This window comes from Dendropsophus ebraccatus, chromosome 8 (genome assembly GCF_027789765.1).
Source record: "Dendropsophus ebraccatus isolate aDenEbr1 chromosome 8, aDenEbr1.pat, whole genome shotgun sequence".
Classification (NCBI taxonomy): Eukaryota; Metazoa; Chordata; class Amphibia; order Anura; family Hylidae; genus Dendropsophus; species Dendropsophus ebraccatus.
In genome coordinates, this window is record NC_091461.1 from 56,868,704 (window position 1) to 56,884,154 (window position 15,451).

Genomic DNA, 15,451 nt, shown 5'->3' on the forward strand with positions numbered 1-15,451 from the left:
ATAATGCAAAGCTAAGCAATTTTGCCAATCCTTCTAATTAGCATAATTGCTTAGTTTACCATTTTGACCCTCTTCTAGGTTACTGTAGGTTTGACAGCTCATTGCCTAGAAACCACAGCTCTTTGCTCTGTTTGCGATGGCTAGGTGGTGACGTTACTTGGGTGCTCGGGAGCTGGTAAGTATGATTTTACAGTATGTCTCCCTCAGTATTTGTAATGTCCAATAGAGACAACGCGATGCTGAGCTCATTAAGCACATCACCACTGCATCTCATCCTCGCTCCGCGCTATCCCTCATCTCCCCCCCTAACCCCCCCCCCCCCCCAATCTCATACTTGTCCCCTATCCTGTAGATTGGGAAAACTTAATAATAAACTGGAGAACCCCTTTTTCTTATGGCATTTGTTAACACTTTTCTGACCGGTATGAAATGAGTTATGGTCTTGTAGTCCAAATTCTGGCACATGTTTAAACCAACTAATAGATAGTTTAAAGTGACTCTGTACCCACAATCTGAGTCCCCCCCCAGACCACTTGTACCTGTAGATAGCTGCTTTTAATCCAAGATCTGTCCTGAGGTCTGTTTGGCAGGTGATGCAGTTATTGTCCTAAAAAACAACTTTTAAACTTGCAGCCCCGTGCCCAATGACCAGGGCTTAGAATGTGAATGCATTAGGCTGGCACAACCTCTCTGTCCCTCCTCCCTGCCCTCCTCATCATTAGGAATGCTCCAGGCAGATTGTCTCCTATTCATCAGCTATGAGCTGTGTAAATACTGACCATGGGCTGGATTGTTAAGGCCTCTGTGCAATGTTCAGACAGGAGAAAATGTTCCAGTGGCATTCCTAATGATGAAGAGGGTGGGGAGGAGGGACGAAGGGGTGGTGAAAAGTTAGGGCACAGATACTCTTGTTTGGCACGGGGCTGCAAGTTTAAAAGTTGTTTTTTAGGACAATAACTGCATCACCTGCCGAACAGACCCCAGGACAGATCTTGGAATAAAAGCAGCTATCCGAAGGTACAAGTGGTTCAGGGGGGTCAGATTGTGTGTACAGAGTCGCTTTAAAGTTAGACTACACTTATGCTTCAGATTTATCAGTCAGCATAAGTTTTCATAAGTAGATCTGGGCCAATATGTCATTTATACGTATACAGCTGTGCCATTGAAAATCTAAAAAGTTATTGGTGTGATGAAAAAATTAAGAATAAAAAAAAAATGCTGTGTCATTAGGGTTACAAACTAGGCTGCATCCTTATAGGGTTAATTATACATACAGACTACTATGAGAATATCTGATAATTGCTGCATAAACACCAAGGGGAATGAACAAACTTTATCCTAGAAATATGTACTTTGTTATATTATCAAATAACTAAAATCCATACATCATTTTAAGATAGATATGTTTGCTGGGCATCAGTACATAGAAATAATAAAGTATATATTTATAAAATTTGCATTTTATAGCTGATAAAGTACATTACTAAAGTGCTGAAGTGTATGAAGTGTTTGTCTAAACTGCATTACTCATGGTTCTTGGCACCATCTGTAGCCCTTTTGGCACGCTCTAAAGAGTAATCTGGAGATAAAGAGCTTTAATGTGGGGCATTCTCTACACATACAACATATATATCACTATAGCTAGATGACATGTCTAGGAGTATATGAAGGTTTTGAAAGCAATAGAGATGAGCGAATACGATTAGATCAAGATGGTATTCGATCGAATATTGCAGTATTCGAAAGATTTGAATTCAATCGAGTAGTGTGGCATAACGCGGGAAACATTTGAAAGCCCTCCCATCGCAGTTGGCGCTTTTTTAATGCAATCACCATGCAGGGAGGCTGTGAGGGACCCTGGGAGTACGCACGCAGCATGAAAACGGCGTCTGCCCTCATTGGATGGCTGAACCACATAACCTCGAATCCTAAATACTTGGACACTATAAGTGTAGGGACACAACCCAGACTAGTAACACCCAGTTGGCTGTTTAGACGTAAATTTCTGGTACAAACAAAAACAAAAACAAATAAATATGGTACTTAAACAGAACTATGATCCAGAATTGTTATTTTATTTTTAGTTAGTAAAACAGACAAATCAGTCTTTAAGACGGGTGTCACACATGCCACAAAATGTTTTTACCTATTTTCTTTTTTTTCTGCAGCTAAATGTCAGTTGGTGATCTATATGAAATATAACATTCTCTACCTACAATGCTATTTTGTGCATTTTTTTTTACCTGTGGCCCTTTTTAGATCAGTTGCAGATTTTTTTTTTTTTTAAACATGGTTTAGATGTGATTTTTTTTTACCCAGTTAGTGGGAACTTTCCAATGGGGGGGGGGGGGTCCACACACAGCTTTTTGTTGAAATTTTTCTGGAGTGAACTTAAAGATCTATTTCTAACTTTACCAATTGGGTCTCTTTAGCTTAATGACAAACTGCCACAAAAGCCATGTAACCCCTTTCTCCCCCTTGTATGTTTTTTGTTCACTGTGCTGAACGCATTTATCAAGTTTTCACGTTTACAGCAAAGTGACAACCAGTCGACCTGCTTACTATATCCCAGCTTACATTCATATCATCTCATAAAAGTTTTATATACAAACATGATCAAAGTTTCCCTGTCTAATGCCACAATCTGTTTACACTGCTATGAAAGCTAAGCTAGCAAAAAAATTAAACAGTGGTCAGGAATGTAATTTATGACCCCCTGGAGATCTATGAAAATACGGGCTGTTTATAGTGTAAATATCATCTGTCAACCCAGCCTTTGGAAACAATTCATGCCTGGTGGGGTTAAGGACCATCCTTAAACCAGGATAAGTTATGGACTGTTTTTGGACTTGTTTACACAAAATCAATATAAAAAAAAACCTCAAGACACTAATGATATACATATACTGTACATAAGTTGTAAAGCGCAGGGGAGGTTCGCAGCAGTGCTATAAAATGTAGTGCACCCCAATTATTGCATATTTATCTTGCTGTGGCTTCTGTTTTTTGTTTCTCTAAATGTCTAGACTAGACAGGCTGAACATGAGCTATGGCAAACAGGCGAGTTATAATAGTATTTAGATTGCATTCATTTCAATTTGATCTCCAGTCACAAAAACCTAATTTGCTCTATATCCATCTGCTCCAATGTAAAGAAATAAAATTCACAGTTACCCCACTACAGGGTAGTGCAGGTAGTCCAAGCAAACATATGTACTGACTAATTATATCACCTGTGACATGCTAAGAAAATCCTCAAAACATGACCTGTTGGAGGCCATAAAGACTGGAATTGGGGAACACTGCTCTAACATATATAGAAATGATGGAATGGATTTTTGTTTAACCCTTAGAGGACCGGGCCAATTTGCATTTTTGCACTTCTGTTTTCTTCCTCCTTGTGCCTAAAAGGCCATAGCACTTGCGTTTTTTCAACTAGAGACCCACATGAGCCCTTATTTTTTGCGTCACTAATTGAAAAAATTCAATGTGTGGTGAAATTAAAAAACAACAACACATTTTATTTATTTGGGGTGTATTTGTTTTTACGCCATTCGCCCTGGGATAAAACTGACTTGTTATATATGTTCCCCAAACCGTTACGATTACAATGATAAATAACATGTATAACTTTTATATTATGTGATGGCTTGTAAAAAATTCAAACCATTGTTAACAAATATATGTTCCTTAAAATCGCTCTATTCCCATGCGTATAGCGCTTTTATCCTTTGGTCTATGGGGCTGTGTGAGGTGTCATTTTTTGCGCCATGATGTGTTCTTTCTATCGGTAACTTGATTGCGCATATGCAACTTTTTCATCGCTTTTTATTACAATTTTTCTGGACTTGATGCGACCAAAAATGCGCAATTTACCACTTTGGGATTTTTTGCGCTTATGCCGTTTACCGTGCGAGATCAGCAATGTGATAAATTAATATTTTGGGCGATTACGCATGGGGCGATAGCAAACATGTTTATTTATTTATTTATTTTAGTTCATAACATGGGAAAAGGGGGGTGATTCAAACTTTTATTAGGGGAGGGGGCTCTTTATTAATAATAACACTTTATTTATTTATTTTACACATATACTAGAAGCCCCCTGGGGGACTTCTAGTATAAGTACACTGATCTCTTATTGAGATCTATGCAGTATAGTTATACTGCATAGATCAATGAGATAGGCACTGGATTGCTTTTAGCTGCTGCAGTCGAAAGCAGTCGAGTGCTGAGCCGGGATCAGCGCCATTACGGCTGCAGTCAGTTTTCAGATGCAGCTGTCAACTTTGACAGCTGCATCTGAAAACTTGATCAGCGGGCACGGCGATCGGACCTTGCCCGCTAATAGCCGTGGCCCGGGACCATATGCTGCACCCGGGACCGTGGCGGTTCAGAGGGGGGCCAGCGCGGCCCCGCTTTGACGTTACCTAGGCGACCTTGTGACAGACAGGTACGCCCAGGGTCGCCTAGGGGTTAAATTCATTTAATTTTTATTTAAGATATATTTTTTAAGACTTTTTGGTAATTTCTCCCCCCTCCCAGTTTTTTAAATGTACATTTTAAAATAAACCTGAATCTAGCAGTCTACAGACTTTATCCCCCTGTAGCAGAGATAAAGGGGCAGAACGTGCGCTCCCACGCATGCCTGCCCCTTGGTTACCCCTGACGAAGTCACGTGATATGACGATACACGTAGGGTCTGCAGTCCGGAGCCCCATTCCAGAGCCCTGGGTGATAAATGATTCAATATTCTCTCTTTAGTAACTGACTCTCTGGTATTAGGATGTGGTAGCACATGGTCACTTTTTGTATATCTTTATGAATTTTTTCACTGATTTTTCTATTTATTCATTTATTTATTTATTTAATTATGTAAGCACTTGCACTTTAAAGAGGTACTATCAGCAGTCTCAGTGGTCAAGATACATTTGGTTATGTAATATACAGGGCCTGGAGTTAATATTGTTTGGGGCTGTGGTGGGAGCGACATGTATATTTTCATGCGTTTTCCCTGTGATGGTTTACCCTGATTGGGTTTTTAGGTGTTTTTAAGTTTTGTCCATTTGTTTTGTTTTTTTTATGTATTTGTGATAATAAAGATGTTATTAAAAATTTAATATATTTGTCATATGTTTGTGGGTGCGCCATCTATTGTTTCTGTGTCTTTTCATAGCATATTCTGTGGTTGGAACATAGGCAGCATTCCGTGTGCAGATTAATAGCAGCTCCCACTTTATTTAGTAGAGTAGTGCCCCTTGGTTCTAGTGATCGGCGGGGTTCTCAGTAGCCAGAACTCAACCGATAAGCACTTTTGACATGTCACTATGACATGTCAGAATTTTTTAAAAACAGTAGTTACACTTCTGGTCTTCCACACTTTATATTCAGTCCCTTCCACATGTCATATAAATCTTATCAGCATACTTTTGGTAGGTTAGCCAAATGCAAGGGACAGCTGGCTGACAAGATGACTGCAGGATCAGACTTCACTTGTCTCTGGTCTGATATAAAGGAAATATATAGGCCTGCACAAAAGCTGTAGGCACAAAACAATAATATTAACACCTATTCCAAAATTGTGAAATTATTCATGAAATATGCATTGCAACAATAAAGGAAACATTTTGTTTAAGAAGAGAGCATTCCCTTTAATTTTTCAGACAGTTTTCTTCAACATTAGCAATTCCTGTCCCATAGACTGGCAAACGCTGTGGGCAAGGTTGTCCAACACTATTATCCGTCAGAATAAAAAATAAGAACATCTAGAACAAGGAATATAACTTTTTTTAAGACAATAAAATAATAAACCATCATGACTCACTAACCTTTCCAAAGAAAACAACTACAGTGGTGCCTTGGATTACGAGCATAATTCGTTCCGGGGCCGTGCTTGTAATCTAAATCCACTCTTAAACCAAAGCAAATTTTCCCATAAGAAATCACTGATATGCAGACAATTGGTTCCACACCCCAAAAATAATGATTTTTTTTATTCTGAATAACATGTAAAACAGATTAAACAAACATTCAGAAACAGCAGAATATGTGATCAGGGCCGGTTTTAGGCTAAGTGAGGCCCTGGGCAAAATTAAAAATGGGGCCCCAATTAAATGTACCATGTTTGCTGTAGATTGGATGCAGTGTTTCATCATTCATTTTCATAGCTTAGTTCTGGCCCTGCATTCTGAATATCTGCTGCAGGAATGTAGTGACCGCCATGTTTAACTAATTAACTGCCAGTAAAAATAATAAAGAGCAACTGCTTACCTGCCTGCGCACCCTCGCCACGCTCCTCCATGAGTCTCTGGGTCTCTGCACTCAGCCACTCAATGTGCTGTCCCGCTGCAGCCTGTGATTGGTTGAGCGGCTATCAGTGAGCAGGGACCCAGAGACTCCTCAAACAGGAGCATAGACAGGTAAAAGCAGACAGGTAAGCATGAGCAGGTAATCATGGGCTGGTTATTATTTTTACTGGCATCTAATTAGTTAAACATGGCCGTCACTACATTCCCATAGTAGAATGAATATCCTATGTAAGAATCCCGGGCCATTGACTATAATGATACTGAGTATTGCAGCGGATTTGCTGAGAAACTTGCAGCATGAAAGCCACTGCAAACTCGCTACATGTAAATGCACAATAAGGGTACATGCACACGTACTGACTCACAGCGGAAATCTCGCTGCGAGTTTGGCAGCAAGATATGCTATGAGTTAATATCCTGCCAGGTCCTGTGCACACATACTCGCAGCGGTAGTATGTAATGCAGCTGCCCCCTTAACCCCTTCCTCCGCTGTGTATATACATTACCTCTCTCCTGCACGGGGTCCCAGCGTCCTGCTCTCCCGCCCAGCCAATCAGTGGCTGCGGCAGGGCTAAACACTGATTGGCCGGGCGGGAGAACAGTACGCCGGGACCCCGTGCAGGAGAGAGGTAATGTATACAGAGAGCGGGAGCTGGGTGGGAATGGAGGAAGGGGTTAAGGGGGTGGCTGCATTACATACTTGCAGCAGTCATTCAAGGGGTTATCCAGCGCTACAAAAACATGGCCACTTTTCCCCCTACTCTTGTCTCCAGGTCAGGTGCGGTTTGCAATTAAGCTCCATTTACTTCAATGGAACTGAGTTTCAAAACCCCACCCAAAGTGGAGACAACAGTAGGGGGAAAGTGGCCATGTGTTTGTAGCACTGGAGAACCCCTTTTCAGACCGCTGCGAGTATGTGTGCACAGGACCTGGCAGGATATTAACTTGTAGCGGATCTCGCTGCCAAACTTGCCACGAGATTTCCGCTGCGAGTCGGTACGTGTGCACGTACCCTAAAGGAGATTTGTTTTACTTCGTACATATCAATAAGAATCTGCTTTGCTCCTCTCTAGTACCTGCATTAGATGGTTTGCTTGGCAGCTGTGCCACATGGCGGGCAGCAGTTTCTCTACATAGCCAATGTAAAATTGGGCAGAAAAGTGCTGCGCTGCACAGCGGTATTGTCACTTATCTAAACCTCTGACATGTCGGGGAGAGACCTGCTGAAATTGTCAGTTATAAGTGGGTGAAGCACACAGTAGAGCACTTCACTCCCTGGCTGATTCACTCACTCCACAGACTAGAAATCAGACCTTGCACTGCGCACATCACCCGCTTATAAGTGCTGATCCCTATAGGTCTCTGAATGACAGGTCACAAGATAAGACAAATGACAGCACCGCTTTAATACATCAATATATTATGAATATAATACAATACACCTTATACAGTGTGTATATATATATATATATATATAGCCACTTCTTATAATACTTATGTATTGAGGCACTTTATATTTACTCCATATTGAGGTGTTACTAGCAAGGTGCACTACATTGTATTATATCCACTACACATTGTGATGTTTACTTGTACATGAGAACACAGACATACACAGTCTCAGGCTATGTTCACACAACGTATGTTTTGTATCAATCACGGCTGTTGTTGCAATTTGCAACAATGGCCGTGATTTATACAAAATGCACGTTCTATTGAAATTAATGGAATCTTGGCCGGAGTGTATACACATAGTACATATATATATATATATATATATATATATATATATATATACATATACATACACATGGTATACACTCAAGCCGGGGTTACATCTGGCCACACTAAAAAGCGTCATGTTCGTTTTTTGTGTCCACTATTCATTGAATAGTGGCCACAGAGAAGCTGTCAGTTCACACAATGGAGCGTCTGGCTTCAGCCACACACTCCATTGTGAGCATTGGTGTATTCGGATGCAGGCGCACACTGTGTGCGCTTACATCCGGATTCACCAGAAGTGAAGATCATTCGGCCTGTACTGCTGTACCATCCAGGATTATCTTCAGTAACACCGGCGATTCGACCGGGTCACAGAACGGCCGGTGTTATACTTAGTGTAAAACCTGGCCTCACACATACAATCTCACACATATTTAAACACACAATATTATGCATAAATATCCAGTACACACACAGACACACACCATACACACTGAATATACATTATATATTAGTACACCCCCAAACACATGATATAACCTTACACACACCCCCATACACATTATATAACAGTACGACCCCCCCAAACATGATATAACTGTACACACACACCCCCATACACATTATATAACAGTACGACCCCCCAAACATGATATAACTGTACACACACACCCCCATACACATTATATAACAGTACGACCCCCCCAAACATGATATAACTGTACACACACACACACCCCCATACACATTATATAACAGTACGACCCCCCCAAACATGATATAACTGTACACACACACCCCCATACACATTATATAACAGTACGACCCCCCCAAACATGATATAACCGTACACACACACCCCCATACACATTATATAACAGTACGACCCCCCCAAACATGATATAACTGTACACACACACACACCCCCATACACATTATATAACAGTACGACCCCCCCAAACATGATATAACTGTACACACACACCTCCATACACATTATATAACAGTACGACCCCCAAACACATGATATAACCGTACACACACCCCCATACACATTATATAACAGTACGACCCCCAAACACATGATATAACCGTACACACACACCCCCATACACATTATATAACAGTACGACCCTCCAAACATGATATAACCGTACACACACCCCATACACATTATATAACAGTACGACCCCCCAAACATGATATAACCGTACACACACACACACCCCCATACACATTATATAACAGTACGACCCCCAAACACATGATATAACCGTACACACACCCCCATACACATTATATAACAGTACGACCCCCCCAAACACATGATATAACCTTACACACACACCCCCATACACATTATATAACAGTACGACCCCCCAAACATGATATAACCGTACACACACCCCATACACATTATATAACAGTACGACCCCCCAAACATGATATAACTGTACACACACACCCCCATACACATTATATAACAGTACGACCCCCCCAAACATGATATAACCGTAAACACACCCCATACACATTATATAACAGTACGACCCCCCAAACATGATATAACCGTACACACATACACACACCCATACACATTATATAACAGTACGACCCCCAAACACATGATATAACCGTACACACACCCCCATACACATTATATAACAGTACGACCCCCCCAAACACATGATATAACCTTACACACACACCCCCATACACATTATATAACAGTACGACCCCCCAAACATGATATAACCGTACACACACCCCATACACATTATATAACAGTACGACCCCCCCAAACATGATATAACTGTACACACACACACACACCCATACACATTATATAACAGTACGACCCCCCCAAACATGATATAACTGTACACACACACCCCCATACACATTATATAACAATATGACCCTCCCAAACATGATATAACTGTACACACACACACCCCCATACACATTATATAACAGTACGACCCCCCCAAACATGATATAACTGTACACACACACACACACACCCATACACATTATATATTAGTACACCCTCCAAACACATTATATAACTGTACACACACACACACACCCATAGACATTATATAGTACCCACATATACACTCTCACATATATCTAAAAACACATTATGCATATGTAAACCTCCAGTACACACACATGCACACCTACACATTGACTATACATTATATAAGAATACACCCCCCATACACATTATAGAACAGTACAACCCCCCATACACATTATATAGCAGTACACCCATACACTATATACACTATATACACATATACTTACATTAGTAGTTGGTAGGTAATAATTCAGCAGCTGATGACAGGGCCGGACTGGGAGCCTCATGCTGCTGCTGCTGGTTTCTTCCTCCTCTTTCCTGTTGTCCCGACTGCCGAGCCGTGTAACATTACACCAGCTGCAGCAGCAGGACAGGAAGCCTGGTGTGTACAGGACCTCAGGAAGGAGAAGGAGGGGGAGGGGAGGTGTCGGCTCCAGCAGCAGGACAGGACAGGACCCTCAGTGTAAGGAACCTCAGGAAAGGGGGAGGGGGAGTGTGGGCTCCAGCAGCAGCAGCTCCTCAGTGCAGGGGACCTCAGGGAAGGAGGCGGGGGAGGGGGGTGTCGCTCCAGCAGCCGCTCTGTCAGCCTGTGCTTAGAGCAGAGCTCCCTCTGCCCTGGTGCAGGCTGCTGCCGTGTATTCCTGAATCTGATACCCAGGAATCACGGCAGCTGCAGGGGGCCCCCTGGGGGATGGGGGCCCTGGGCAACTGCCTTGTTTGCCCCCCCCTAACGCCGGCCCTGTATGTGATATTATAAGTTACTGTACAGTATTGGAGAGGATGGGAAACACAAGGGCGGACAGAGACTGCAGGAAGCATGAAGGAATGAGCAGAGCAGATGTGGGCACAGTATAGCAGCACTCTCTGTCCGGGGAGAGAAGGGTTACAGCTATGGAGAAATTACCTCCACAGTCCTGTCCCCTGATGTAAGCCCCAGCCTGAAGTGGATCTACCATGATTTGGAAGGTGAGGTAAGACTACCTGGGTCAGAGTACAGAGCTGTAGACCCCGCTATGCAGGCCATGCTCCTCCTCCACTCGCGCTCCAACCCAGTACAGGGAGCTCTTAAACCAAAGCAATGTTCTTAAACCAAGTCACAATTTTGAAAAACTGTGAGCTCTTAAACCAAAACGCTCTTAAACCAAGTTACTCTTAAACCAAGGTACCACTGTAACTATAACAAATAACTAGAACAGCACTTTATCAAACACTGCGGCAAAACCTACTGATCAGAATCACTGTGACATTCACATCAGCTTCCCTAAAATCTAAATCCTCATGGAATGTTATGACATAATACGCAACCATCTGGTCATCTATACTGTATGTAACACATGTATATACATATGTATACAATCTGATATCTATTCCCAACTATGCAGGCTATTTACTGAGTTTCATCAATGCATAAGAGACTTTGTGGCAATTATCCAGGAATATTCCCAGTGAGGTTTTGTGTTTAGTCTGTGAAATGGATGTTTTAAGAAAACCGAGAAGCCCCTGAGAAGGAAAAGACACAGTAACTGCATGGAGTGTGCTCCTATTTCTCTTGTATCCTCGGCCCCCAATAGCCAGTGGTTAGCAGAACAGCAATCTTAGCACAGTAACACAATGTGTAAAGCATGATTACATATTGGGGGAAGTCTTGGGAACATCACACAACACTGTATCACTAGATACCCACATCGATATGTGCAAGAGACAATGACCAAGTGTAGTCAGACACAATAGTTACACTTATAAAAAATGCTTTGATCTTTCAGCCTCTAAAAGTCTAGACTTACCTAAGATTTAAGGTGAGAGTCAGGTTTCTATGGAATTTCTGATTATATCATCTTGTAAAAAAGACTACTGACAAAAATGGAAAATAAAAGAAAAAATGTGAAGAAGATCTGAGTATTTTTCCTGCTGTTCCATAGCTCATCCACACTCACGCTGCACTTCCTACATGACAGTGACACATCTTGTGTGACAAGCCGTACAATTATTAGAGGAACTTCCCTGTCACACACTTTCTCCACCCGCTGAGCCATCTTTCATCCTCCCTGGTGTGATGTGATGAAATTTAGGGAGGTATCTGGATGAGGTTTTGTTGATCGTTTTTGCCTTCTTTTGTGTTTAATGTCATAAAAGTTATTAGTATTTAAGCTAACTTTATGGTTGAAGAATCCTGTTTTATTAGTTCATATTCATGCTTGAAATCGTGTAATTGTAGTGCGGTTTAATGCATTTTATTTTAGGGTAGTGAAGAGAAATCTTTATTATTCTGAATGAAATTCTGGCATTGTAGTTGCATTACGGTCATATGTTTGGGGGATAAATGCTCAGATAAAGGGGTATCCTGGCTTTGAAAATTGGAGAAGAGAGAGAGAGGAGGGCTGGATACCAAGCCATCTGATGGATTTCACCTGGAATGGGACAGATCTGCCAGGTTTCATGGCCTTTGAATTATTTTGTAAATATACTCTTTCATGTCAAATTGGACATTTCAGATTAAGATACTCTGCTCCCAGACAAATGCTTCCTTGCAAAGCAACAGTCCTCCCGGACTTACCTGTTCATCACTAAGGCTGCGTTCACACGTAACAGATCCGCAGCAGGTATCTCACTGCGAATTCGCAGCGAGACCAGCTGCGGATCCCTGCCCTGTACACCATATAGGCAGGATGTCCATCCTGCTGCGAGTATGTCCGCAGCCCGCCCCGTTAACCCCCCGGCCACCGAAGCATATACTTTACCTGCTCCCAGCTCCGGCTTGCTGCGGGGCGCCCAGTGTCTTCATTACACTGCCCATTGAAGTCTATGGAGAGAGGATGGGCAGGTAGGAGAGGGGGGAAGTGGTAAAAGAAAAGAAGTACAGGGGAAAACACAGACAGACATGCTACAGGCCTACTCAGACCAAAGCTAGATTCACAACAGGCTGCTCAAGTACTGGTCTATAATGTCCTCCATGCTGAGGCAATTATAGGTTTTCTGTTGCCAGAGGTGAAAATTAGAAATGTTGATCCCCTCCCCAACTCCCCACAAACATAAATATATACCAGCAGTGAACATATATCATGCATGACTATATACCAACAGTTAATATATTGCTAACAGAACTATATACCAACAGTATATAGTAAATGCCGGTCATTCGGCATTTGAATATGACGGCCATTCGACGTCTGAGAAGCACTAGTACAGCGCAAAGCAGCTGTCACGTCTGTGACCCAAGGTGTCAGGATGGTATCTCTGCAGAGCATTATGCGCCCCTCGGCTCGTGCTGTTCGGCCGAGAAGGCACTGATTTTCTTGTATCCTGTTTCTGTGTTTTGTTTGCAGTGTGTGAACACTGGTTTATATGCTCACCTTTGTTGGGAGACACACCCGACTTCACCTGCTGAATTCTGTCTGGCCATGTCATGGTTAATCTGTGTTTGGGTTCTGCTGTGACTGACAGGTCATCCTGCCAGTGGATCTGTCTTGTTCTCAGGTGTCTGTGCTTGGAGATCAGGGGGATGGTCCAATTATGTTCTGGATCAGAACCCTGGCCTCCTATATAACTTCCTCAGTCTGGGATATCTTTGCCGGATATTGAGCTTGTCTCTGCCTGGTTCTGTGTTTCTATTCTTGCTCTGTTGATTCTGACCCTGCTTTGCCTTTCTGACCATTCTTGTTTGCTGCCTGCCCCTGACCATACTGCCTGTATATTGACTTTGCCTTCGGATTGTGATTTTGTACTTTTGCTGCCCGTTTGTTGTGACCCGGACTGTTGACCATTCGTTATTGTGTTTTGTCTGTCTGTCTTGTCCTTGTTTCCCACCTAGCCAGCGCAGGGACTGCCGCCCAGTTGCTCGCCGCCATTTTAGGGCGGATTGTGGCAAATAGGTAGAGGACAGTGGGCGGGGCTGAGCTTAGGGCTCACTGTTTGTCTTGTCCTGCTGTCCGGTTCCTAACACAAGGTTTATGGCGTTCCCACCATCCTCAAGCCGAGTCAATGGCTTTTAAGTTTTTGAAGAAATATAGAAAAGATTTTAAGGGGTGAGTGCGCCCCATATTATTTCTTTTATACATTTCTATAAGGCATTTGAATACCGGTGGCTGAAGAAGATGGATACATTCCTAGGAAGTCTAGGAAAACATGGATACAGCCTATAGCTTTCATCTCTAATACAGAACTATCTACCAGCAGTGAACATATTGCATGCGTGATGCACTTACTGTATACCAACAGTAAGTATATCACCATCAGAACTATATGCCAGCAGTGAACATACTGCATGCATAACTATATACCAAGATTAAATATATTGCATGCAGACTTATATAACAACAGTAAATATATTGCATGCAGAACTATATACCAACAGTAAATATATTGGATACAGAACTATATACCAGCAGTAAACATATTGCATACATGACTATATATCAAGAGTAAATATATTGCATACAGAACTATATTGCAGAAGTACATACACTACACAGTGAGCATTGTGTCAGATCGAGTTCACCAGGGCCCACAAGTCACTGACATGTTTTTTATTCTTTTCTCAATAACAGGCAAGCACAGGATCATCATTGATAACAGCAATTACAGGGAACTTGTCACACTGAACATAAGCTCTGAGTAAGGAGTAATGTGTAAGATGCTACTGCACTGTTTTTCCATGCTTGGATGAATCTTTTAATGCTGAATCAATAAAGAAACTTGCGGCTATGTTTTTTGAAGCGGAAAATACAGATTTTTTTTTTTATATTAACATCTGATATTTCATGTCTGTAAATGATGATCATAATACATTTTACGATTGTTTTTTCACTTTAAAAATGTGTGAACATAGCCTTAAAGTGAATGTACTATCAAGTACATCGCTTTGTTTTTTTTACCTTAACATATCACTGGTGCGGGAATGCTGATGGTGCAGTCCTTTTTTTTGAACCACCGTCCGGCTCCCATGCCTGGCACCAGTCTATTCCCGAGCACTGGCCCAGCTTGAAGCACGGGGGGATTGACCCTCTGTGACGTGGCTCCATTAGAATCAATTACTGTCGCAAATGATAAATTGGGCGCTAATCACAGATTATGTAAACTTTTGGGTGAATACTCAAAACAGGCAGAAAAAAAAAGAAGCATCTAAAAGATATTCACCTGTCGAATACTGGTTCATAAATAGAACTTAGATCAAAAATGGGCGAAAAAATTCATTTATTCACCTTAAAATAGGCGCAAAGCCCTTGATAAATTTCTCCCTTTGTGATTCATGGCCTGTGGTCAGGATAGTCCATCAATATCTTGTTTGCGTGTCTAAAAATATACTGTGAATGAAGCTGGAAAAAATGGCTTGTTTTATTGT

At 41.9% G+C, this 15,451-nt stretch overlaps 1 protein-coding gene and 1 long non-coding RNA gene across 3 annotated transcripts in view; one reads left to right on the top strand and one right to left on the bottom strand.

The window, feature by feature from the left end:
* Positions 1–14,824, top strand: part of LOC138799380 (uncharacterized) — a 28,733-nt gene extending 13,909 nt beyond the window's left edge. Inside the window, exons 3-4 of the long non-coding RNA XR_011364250.1 lie at positions 79–175; positions 14,658–14,824. This is a non-coding gene — a long non-coding RNA (uncharacterized lncRNA). The remainder of the gene's footprint in view (positions 1–78; positions 176–14,657) is intronic.
* SORBS1 (sorbin and SH3 domain containing 1) overlaps positions 1–15,451 on the bottom strand; it is a 287,999-nt gene that overhangs the window by 212,599 nt on the left and 59,949 nt on the right. The window lies entirely within an intron of this gene.